The sequence below is a fragment of the Silene latifolia genome, chromosome Y (genome assembly GCF_048544455.1).
Source record: "Silene latifolia isolate original U9 population chromosome Y, ASM4854445v1, whole genome shotgun sequence".
In the NCBI taxonomy this organism is placed as follows: Eukaryota; Viridiplantae; Streptophyta; class Magnoliopsida; order Caryophyllales; family Caryophyllaceae; genus Silene; species Silene latifolia.
Window position 1 is genome coordinate 394,417,594 of NC_133538.1, and position 11,053 is coordinate 394,428,646.

The window sequence follows — 11,053 nt, forward strand, 5'->3', positions numbered from 1 at the left end:
GATGATGGAATGATTCGTGGTGATATGTTTGCATGAAGTAAGTTCCGGGACGTAACTTTCTTTTTAGGAGGGTAGAATGTAACATTTTGTTTTATGGGCCTAAGTTAGTTCTTGAGTTCTTATACTAGAAAATCTGTTTTGGTACCCACGGTGATGCTTGGAGGTTTGATAGATGAGCGAACTTCGGGACGAAGTTCATTTTAAGGGGGGAAGACTGTAATACTCCGTATTTTATTTTACTATTTAAGTCGGGTAATTGTTTAGACGATAATTACGTTAAGTTATTTTACTTGACTCGCGTTGTATCGTAAGATCGAGTTGTTTCGTAAGTTAATTGAGACGGGTTTACATGGAATTCGAGATGTGAGCTAACCCATTTACCCTCGACCCATTGGAGTTTACCCAATAACATATTTAACCCAACACCCAACATCATGTTTTTACCTAATTCTTAACCTAATTTTTACCCTAACACTACACAACCCTCATCTCACCCGCCTCCCTCTTTTGGACGCACACCAACACACACACACGATCCTTGCATTTGATTGAAGATTGCTCATCGATTCCAACCTAATTCGATTCCCTGTTTGTAAGTCGATTTCATTCCATTGTTTATACTATTTTAAAGTCGTTTTTTTCGAAAAGTTTGAAAAGAGAGTCCTGTTTATTTGATGTCTAGTTTATGCATATAAAATATCATAGTCAAATTCTTTGTGGTTTGTCCTAGGTGATTTATTTATGAACATGTCGCTGAAAAGTCCGCGAATCTGATTTGGTTGTGGAAAATGATTTGAAACCTTAATTTTTATTTCGATTCAGTTATGAGGCTTCTTCATACATAATCTTTGTATAGTCTAGATGATAATAGGATTTGGAATTTCTGAAAAATAATGTTTTAAACTCGTTTTATGAATCAATACTTTTTATGCGACGGTTTCTGTCAGTTTTTGGAAATCAGTCTGGAAACCCTTGATAAGTATGGAATTTGGGAAAAACACGTTAGATATAATTTGTAGCTAAGACTCATGGGGTTCCAATTCAATTGGCCTTGTATCAATTTGATTTTTCTGGAATTAGTTATGTATTTTATTCCGAGTCTGTCATGTGCTGGAAAATCAGGAAAAATCGTGTTTGTTCTTTAAGTTGATATTCCTATTAAGTTATCATGAGTCTAGGTTATGTGCATGATTATTTGATTGAGTAGGTGGTAATTATATATAATTATGTTATGTAGGTGATGGATATGTGAAGGTTCATAATTGATTGCTTGTGTGAGCTTGGATTGCGAAAAGGTAGGGAAATACACTTGACTTATCAGCGTTGTTGTTAAGTTGTGTTGACTTGTTGTGTTTCATATGACCAAACTGTGAACGTTGACTTGTTTCGTGGTTGTTGATTTATGTTATGATTTATATACTGGAATGTGGTTGACTGATCTGATCGTGTTGAGTATGTTATCACAACATTTTTGGTAGTCGGCATGATTTCATTCATTGATATACATATTGTGTTGCATTGATTATTGTTGCGCATTCATATGCATTGGAGATGGAGGATGTTGTGGTGATGTGGTGTAGTGATGATGATGTTGTGATAAGGCCCATGCGGGTTCTGCAGACTTGCCCTGGTGTCCTCAACATGAAATGGGCAGATCGGCTACGGTCGATATATAGTCTACCTGGATCGGTATGGTCAGGCGTTCGGGTTATGAGATATGAGTTGAGATGGAGGTGGAGGTGACGGAGGAGCATGCATATCATATTTTGTTATTTCATTGTATTCCCTACTCAACCTCGTGGTTGACCCTGTGTATTCGTGAACACCTGTGACGATCCAAATATTGGGGAGCAGACTTGACAGGTTTATGAGATAGGATGGGAGCTTGATGGGCGTGAGACACTGGATCAGAAGACTTAGTAGCTAGATCATCATTTAGAAGACTTTCACTTTTATTTATGTTAGTTCTTGTAATTTGATGTAAATGAGGTTTTGTAAAAAGTTAAGTTAAAGAAATTATGTAATTTGCCTTGGAGTTTAATTTGTTATTCACTACCTCGGGAAACCGAGATGGTAACAGTCCGGTTTATTAGGAATGTCTTGCTAGAGGCTCCTTTATAAATTGGGGTGTTACATGCTACTAAGCTGCGGGAGGAGAGAAACAAATTTGAGGGCGACTATCAGGCTATGGTTGATCAGAGGGAAAGATGGAACTCCCTGCATTCGGCCGAGGCAAAGGAGCACAAGGGCACAATGGCTATCCTTGCTCAGAGGGAGAAGGATATTGAAATGCTGAAAACCGTCATCATCCCTGACATGTGTGCCCGGTACCGGGACCAAGCTGAAGATGCTACCAGGGATGCGATTAAAAAGCTCCTTCCTGAAGGCACCTTTCCGTGGCAAGATTTTGACAGGCTTCTGGATGAGAAGGCTGCTGCTGCGGAGGCCAAGGCCGTGGCCGAGGCGAAGGCGGGCGAAGGTCGCTCGGAGGTCAGGCGGAGAAGGCGGCCCGGATGCTAAGGTGAAGGAGGCCGAGAGAGGAGGCCGAGAGGGCAAAGGCAAGTGAAGCCGCCAAGTCGTCTTTCGGGCCGCCCACCGTTGGTGATGTCGCTACACGGCCCGGTGGCGAGCAACAACAAACATAGGGAGACGGGCGGTCGTCACCAGATTCACCCGGCCCTTCGGACAGCTTTAGCTGTTCGGGGGCCAACTATTGAGCCTTTCCTCCCTGCCATCCTTTTGACGCTTCATGTCTTATGTTGTAACCTTTTGTTGTTCCTTCTTTTTTTGTTAAACTTTGGTAGGTTGTGTTTAGGCTATCCCTATGGGGACGGCCGTCGACTTTGTTTTGCCTCACTTGTAAACATTTTTCAATAAAGTTTGTTTATTTGCCTTCGGCTTGGCCGAGGCTTTTGATCTCATCCTCCATTTAGTTGTCTTCTTACGTTTTTAAACATATTGAGCGCTTTTTTTCGTTTTACCTTCGGCTTGGCCGAGGCAGTTAGATTGCGTATCTCAACTGTACTTAAACGTTTTTTAAACATGTTGGCATGTCGGTCGCTTCCTCCTTCACTCCCGGTCTTAGCCGAGGCGGTCAGATTTGCGCTTCCCAACTGCTATTGTGAACATGTTAGCGTATCGGTCGTTTCCCCGTCACTCCCGGCTTTGGCCGAGGCAATCGAGGTTACGGCTCGACAGCGTTCGTATCTATAGACATATTGATCGCTTCCTCTGCCACTCCCGGATTGGCCGGGCGCGTCACGGCGTTCTCAATCGTACTTATACGTTCTTAAGCATGTTGATCGCTTTCGCGAGTATCAACTGCATTTGTAGTGACTGCCCGGCTGGCGTCTACTAAGCATGTTGGTCGCTTTCGCGAGTATCAACTACATTTGTAGTGACTGCCCGGCTTTGGCCGTGGCGTCTACTAGTGACTGCCCGGCTTTGGCCGTGGCGTCTACTTTGGTACGACTACGGAGGGGACGAGCATTTTGATGGAGAACTTGGATCATTCTTCATAAGATATAATCACGCGTTGGGGTGCCCACAACGGTCTCGGACACCTCCGCCGCTATACAAAATATTTTCTAAGGTTGTCTGTGTTCCAGTGGCTCATAAGAGGCACACCCTCCATGTCTGTCAGCCGGTATGTCCCCGGCCGCATTTCTTCAGCCACCCTGTAGGGTCCTTCCCAGTTGGCCGTCATTTTACCATGTATGTTTCCTTTGTTTGTTGCGGCCGACTTTCTCAGGACTAGATCTCCTACTCTCAAGTCCCTTTTGTGGACCCTACGGTTGTATGCTCTTCTCATTCAGTTTCGATACACTGCCAAGTTGAGCCGTGCCGTGTCTCGACTTTCTTCGACCAGGTCTAGGGAGGCTCTCGTGCCTTCCTCATTTTCGATCGGGTCAAAAGTTTGCGTTCAATGTCGGCACCGCCGCTTCAATTGCGGGACGGCCTCGACCCATAGACTAGGTGGAATGGACTGCACTGTTGCTTCTTTCTCCGTGGTTCGAAGGGACCACGGACGCCGGTAGTTCATCACCCATCTTCCCTTTAGATCTTCAACCTTCTTTTTCAACCCGTTCAATATTGTTTTATTAGCCGCCTCCGCCGCCCGTTGCTCGAGGGTGGCGGACGGAGGAGTATGCAAATTTGATACCGAGCTCTTCCAACCAATTCATCACCATGTCGCTCCAAAACTCTCGGCCGTGGTCAAATACAATGACTTGGGGTAACCCAAAACGAGTTATGATTTTCTCCCAAATCACCTTTCTAACGGCCGCCGTGGTCTTGGCAGGTACCGCGACAGCCTCGACCCATTTGGTGAAGTAGTCCACGGCGACAATCAGGTACTTCCTTCCTCCGGAGGCCGTCGGAAATGGTCCTAATAAATTCATCCCCCACTGTGCAAATGGTAGGGGACTAAGTACTGGTTGCAGGTCTCGGGAAGGTGCATGTATCACCGGAGCATGCATCTGACAATTCTTGTATTTCTTGGTTTTTGCCATGGAATCTTTCAGCAAAATAGGCCAGAAGTAGCCGGCTCGGAGAGCTTTGTGGGCTAGCGTTCTCGCCCCCATGTGGTGTCCGCAGATGCCTTCGTGAATCTCTGTCAGTATAAGCTCCGCGTCGGCTGGGCACACATTTCAAAAGTGGTCTTATCACGGACCTTCTGTATAATTCTCCTTCGAACACCAAGTACCTTGCGGCGATCCTTCTTATCTTCTGAGAGAGACTGCGGTCCTCCGGTAACTCTTTTGTCAGCTTGTATTTCATTATCGGAGTCATCCACGTCATCTCGGCTTCGATGTCGCCCACCATGTCGACGGTCTCAGTGATGCTTTTAGCATTCCTGATATCCACCAGCACGATCCGACTGACATTTTTGATGCTTAAACTGGCAAGTTTTGAGAGAGCGTCGACTCGGTTGTTCTCAGACCTGGGGATGCACTGTATTTGGAAAGATTTCAATTTTGAGGTGTCAGCTTTTACCCTTTCCAGGTACCTTACCATCCCATCATCTCGAGTCTCATACTCTCCTCTGATTTGATTAGTCACTAAGAGTGAGTCTGTTTTCAGCACAATGTGCTCCGCCCCGGCAGCTCTAGCTAACTCGACTCCAGTTATCACCGCCTCATATTCGGATTCGTTATTTGAGGCCGAGAAGGTAAACTTCAAGGCGTACTCAAACTCGTCTCCGTTAGGGCTGGTGATAAGGATGCCGGCTCCTAAGCTGTTCGCCGTGGAGGACCCGTCGGTATACACTTCCCACACACCGGGATGTGATTCTTCTTGATAAGTGCACTCAGCCAGGAAGTCTGCAAGCGCTTGCCCTTTTATCGAAGGTCTCGGCTTGTACTGAATGCCAAAGTCGGAGAGCTCCACTGCCCATTTGATAAGTCTGCCGGATTTTTCGAATTTTTCGAATTTTTCTAACGCTTTCTCCAATGACTGGTCGGTTAAGACCGTCACGGGATGCGCGTCGAAGTAGGGTTTCAGTTTCCTTGCGGCAACGACGACGGCGAGGGCTGCCTTTTCGATTAGTGGGTAATTTCTTTCGGCGGCCAACAGTGTATGGCTGATAAAGTAGATTGGGTATTGCTGCTTATTTTCTTCCTTGACGATTACGGCACTGACCGTGGCCGAGGTAACTGCTAAGTATAGATATAGCGTCTCCCCCAGCGTCGGCCTGGACAGGGTCGGTAGTGTCAGAAGGTGGGCTTTCAGTTGCTTGAAAGCCGTGCTCTGTTCCTCCCCCCAGCTAAAGTTTTTATTCCCTTTCAAAGACTTTAAAGAACGGAGTGCTCTTGTCGGCCGACCGAGAGATGAAACGGGCGAGAGCCGCCATCCTTCCGGTCAAGATCATAACCTCTTTTCGATTTCTCGGCTCCGTAGGTCTAGTATTGCTTGACTTTCTCTGGATTGGCATCAATTCCCCTGGCGCTGACAAGCACGCCGAGGAACTTGCCGGCCCGGACACCGAAGTTGCATTTCATTGGGTTAAGCTTCATCTTATATTTCCTTAGTGAACAAAATGTTTCGCTCAAATCGGCCAAGTGCTCGCTGTCAGACTTGCTTTTTACAATAGCATCGTCTACGTAAGCCTCGATGTTTCGCCCTTTTTTATCTTGAAACACTTTGTCCACCAACCTAGTTGATGCGTGTCGTTCAACACCAAAAATAAAAACCAACAAGCCTATACTATAAATAGCTAGGGAAGTCGGGTCGAATCCACAGGGAGATGGGAATCCTATAGTCAACTAAGTCTGTCGAAAGTAACCAAAATGGGGGGTTTGTTGTTTGTTTTTCTAAGAAACTACGAGCAAAGGAGAGAGTAAAAGGAACGAGAAAGAAATAAAGTAGAGATGAATAAGAGAGAAAAATACTAGGATTGTCGGTTCACCACGGCTTCTAAAGTCCGGACTAAATCGTAAATGCCCTAAGTTCACGCTGTGGGTAATAAACGTCACCTTTCGGTCCTTAGTTCGCCCTAGGCAATACTAGTTTAGCTTTCGCCCTAGCTAGCAAAGATCCTAATGAAACGCTGCAGAACTACTCCTTTTCCAATCTTTCGATCTAGGAGAAGGGGATATCGAGACAGTTAATTGAGTGCGTCGACTCAAACAATTAAAAGATATTAAAGCAGCAGATGCATACAACTAGACTACGGGTACTCTAATTAATTCGTCCTTCCTACGCCATGGCTACCCTAAGTCCTAGCAATGCGATTAGCTATTCATGATCGAAATAGAGGACAATAATGGCACACAAATAACAATAGATAACATAATAAGCGAAACTGAACTGAAACTATATTAAAGATAATACCGAGTTCAACGAAGGAAGAATTGAGAAATGGCGATGAAAAGTATTTCCGATCCAAAAACTAAAGCAACAGTCTCCGTTTTTCATCCTCAAATCCGATAATTAGGTCTCTAGTATTCCTTGCCTATTTATATCAAAACAATAGTAAAGAAACAAGGCGTATAAAACAACACAGCCGATCCAAAACCCATCAGTGCGTGGCCTCTCGATCGAACTACACAGTTGCTCGATCGAGAGCTTTCCCTCAGTATCTCCCTCGATCGAGAACAGAACATCTCGATCGAGGCCTTCACCTTCGCATTCACTCGATCGAGAACATGACATCTCGATCGAGGGATTCTTGAAGCTCATGCCTCTCGATCGAGCTAATTTGGGAGTTCGATCGAAAGGTCTTAACTTCTTGTGTGTTCTCCTATTCCTTTGGATGCCTTCACGCATCTCAAGACGGTAAGATTTCACGCCGACTCTCTTAAGTAAGCTTGGGGGACCACAAATAGGCTGATTTCCAGTCATTCCGGTTCGTACCTGCAAATAATGCAAAACAGAACAAAGTAGACTATTCGGGGTATAAAATGACATAATATCACTCAAATACATAGAAATGCGTGCCAAAAGAGACCGTAAAAGTCTATGGAAAATGCACGCATCACTAGTGTAAGTTGCGCCAGCGTTCTTCAAACCGAACGACATCATTTTATACATGTATGTGCCGTTACCGGTGATGAATGCGCACTTAGGCATGTCTTCTTCGGCCATGAATACCTGATGATACCCTGAGAAGGCGTCTAGCAGGCTTAGCATAGTGTAGCCTGCCGTGGCGTCAATTAAACTATATATTCGAGGCAAGGGATAACAATCTTTAGGACACGCTTTATTAAGATTGGTAAAATCAACACATATCCTCCACGCCCCTGATGACTTCCTCACCATTACAACATTTGCTAGCCACTCAGGGTAAGTACAAGGCATGATAAAGCCCGTCGCTAATAATTTGTCTACTTCAGCTTTGATGGCCTCATCCTTCTCGGCCGAGGAGTTCCTCATCTTCTGCTTGACAGGGCGAGCGGTGGAGAGTACGTTCAGCTTGTGAACGATCACCTCCCGGCTCACGCCTGGCATCTCGGCGGCTGAGTATGCGAAGATATCTTTGTTCTTCCTCAGTAGGTCTAGGAGATCGGCTCTGAATTTTGGCTCCAGGCCGACACCGACAGTTACGGTGCGCCCTGGATCAATTTCCACTTACTCGGTCTCGGCTCCTTCGACCATGCCGACGTTAGTGTTCATCGGATCACCCTCCTGCTGCAAGGATGGGCTCTTCCCTTTCTCCGACTTCTTCGCCACTTTGAGGGATTGCATGTTGCACCCCCGGCAGACACTTGGACATTGACTATTTCGTCTCTCTCGTCCTTTGAGATGAGCTTTTGTGCTTCCCCCCGGTCCGAGACGTACATCAATGTTAAGGCCCGGATGGACATCACTGCATCGGCCTCGCTCAAAGTGACTCGGCCTATGAGAACATTGTAGGCAGACGAACCATCAATAACCACGAACTCAGATAAAACATTTTTAGCCGTGTCCGCTGGCGAACATCACCGGCAGTCCCGATTGACCCCAGGGTACCAGTGCCGGCCGAGAAGTCAGTATAGCGGGTTAGCGCAGGGGCTCAGGTCTCCAATCTTCAGACCGAGATTAAGAAAGCACTCCCTGAACATGATGTTTGTGTAGGCGCCTGTGTCAATCATGCACCTTTTGACCAAGTGGTTGGCTATATCTAGGTGGACTACAAGCGGGTCGCTGTGCGGGGCGACGACTCCTTCGCAGTCCTTCTTTCCGATGGTTATATCGGGGATGGTGGAAGCGGGGATCGCTGTTTTGGGCACAAAGTTGATGGCTTGGTACAACTCATTCAGGTGCCGTTTGTGCCCATTAGCTGACCCACCGTTCTCGTTTCCCCCGATGACAACCTGGATCACTCCAATTCGTTGGAATACTGATTTTCTATTCGCCCCATCGGCGCTTGCTCCTGGGCCTCCAGCTACATATTTGCCGAGGCTCCCCTTTCGGATCAGCTCTTTGATGGCGTTCCTCGATGCCTCGCGGTTGTCGGTTTGTGGGCCTGGTGGGCCGTGGTATTCGCAAAACTGGCTTGCGTCACCGTCCCCCCTCGCCTTGGGGGGCCTTGCCCACTTCTGCTCATCATTCTTGCTCAGGGTGAAGACCTCGGCTAGAGAGGCGACCAGGGGGGTGAGACTGCTGTACCGCTTCTGGTCGTACGGTCTTGAACTCCCCCCGGCGCCCGCCGAGTGCTGTTTCCTGTTAAATCTCTCGGACCGTGACCTATTCCCGTCACGGCGTCCTTCATCTACGTTGTCCCGGCGGCTCTTCCTCTCTGGGTGCCCAGCTTCACTGTGGCCTACCCAGGTTTTGTGATAGTCCTCCACCTTTACGGCTCGGTCGGCCATCTTTCTGGCGGAGTCTAGGTTGAGGTCTTCACACTTGATCAGCTCGTTTTTGAACTCGTCTTTCGGGAGGCCTTTCATCAGTGCGAAGGCCTCCAGTTCGGTGTTCACCTCACGGATCTGCTGAACTTTTGCGTCGAATCTCTTCACGTAGCTTCGGAGGGACTCGTCCTCCCCCTGTCGGATAGTGAGGAGATCTGATGTTTTCACGGCCCTTCTCTTGTTGCAAGCATACTGGGCTATGAAATTGTCTCTCAGGTCGGCATAACAGTATACCGAGCCATTAGGTAGCCCCTTGTACCAACTCTGAGCCATCCCATGGAGGGTGGTTGGGAAGACTCGGCACCACACCTCATCAGGCTGCTCCCACACCGACATGTACGACTCGAAAGCCTCGGCATGGTCGGTTGGGTCGCTATCCCCTTTATATGATAGGGGCGGCAGTTTCAGTTTAGTCGGCACAGGGACTTCGAGGACATAGGCACTGAGGGGCTGTCTGACCACGTGTCGAATGACACGCGGCGATCGGCTCCTCGCAACCTTAGTCCGGCTTCTCTCCCTCTGGCGGGAAGGGCTTCTTGTTGTCCGACTTTGGTGAGTCGGACTTCTTTCATTCCTTCGGGGGTGGCCTCGTTGTTGCCGCGGCGACGCTGTCCTCCCGCGAGTGGGGGAAGGACTTAGGTCTGCCACTGGCACCACGGGCTCTACCGGCGTCCTAGCATGGCCAGCTCCTTGTATCGCTCCGGACAAGTTGTTCGGAGTCACTTTATGGGCCCTGGTCACCTGTGGGTGCGCTGCCGTCACCGTCGTCGTGACGGGGGTGATCGGCGTACTACCCATCAGGTCCAGGAATAGCTTCAATTTGGCCGCATCGACCACATGTCCCATGACAGTGACTTGGCCGGTAGGCAGCGGTGTTTCTGACTCTTTTGGCATCCCGTACGCCGGTTCAGTGAATCGGCCGGTGGGGGACTGTCCGATCTCAGAATTGGGGAACGTGTCATCCTGGAAGAATGCAGTTCCTTCACTCATAGTTTCTTGTTGCTTTGACATCTTCTTAGCTCTTTGGATGGTTTTTCTTTTGGTTTGTTTTTTGTAAGGGAGGTGACTAACTTTTAGTATCTATTCCCACAAACGGCGCCAATTGTTCCGGGTGTAATTCCGGAGCAGGATTATGACCACTTAAGCTTGTAGTATGACGTCGTTTGCTTGTCTCTTTCTTTCACTCTCTCCTGTAAAGATGAACAAACTGAGGGCTCGGCTTGGTACCGAGCGTACTCACTCCGACACTCAAGTCAGTAAACTTAAATAGATAAGTTGTGTGTTAACTTGGCAAAATATATTGTAGAGAGATAAGTGGGTTTTATACCAGATTAAGATGATATTTGGATCCTTTTCTCAATGAGAGAAGTGGAGTATTTATAGACTTTCACCTTTTGTCATGTAGTGGCCAAGTGGCCAAGTGGCTAGCAGGTGGAAAGACTATCTTACCCTCGGCCGAGGGACCCATGCCGGGACGGCAGGCCTGGTTGACTCTATGCCGAGGGGACCGGATGTGAGTACGCGGATATGCCTCTCGGCCGGCTAGTTGCCGAGACCGAGACCCAAAGTGACAGGCCGACAGGCTTTGTCGGTTAGGCTGTTAATACGTTGACTTGCTGTCTTTTAGCTTTGACCTTACTCAATATGTTGACTCGGTCAGCGGGTGCAGAATATGCCCCATCAATTTGCCCCCAGCGTAGTCTATGCCGTGGTATGGACCTTCG

At 47.7% G+C, this 11,053-nt stretch overlaps 1 long non-coding RNA gene across 1 annotated transcript; it reads left to right on the plus strand.

Moving 5' to 3' along the window:
• The first annotated feature begins 512 nt into the window (after positions 1–512).
• Positions 513–2,083, plus strand: LOC141634449 (uncharacterized). Its single transcript, XR_012539167.1, has 3 exons — positions 513–592; positions 1,238–1,295; positions 1,855–2,083. It is a non-coding gene; the product is annotated as an uncharacterized LOC141634449 (long non-coding RNA).
• The last annotated feature ends 8,970 nt before the right edge of the window (positions 2,084–11,053 follow it).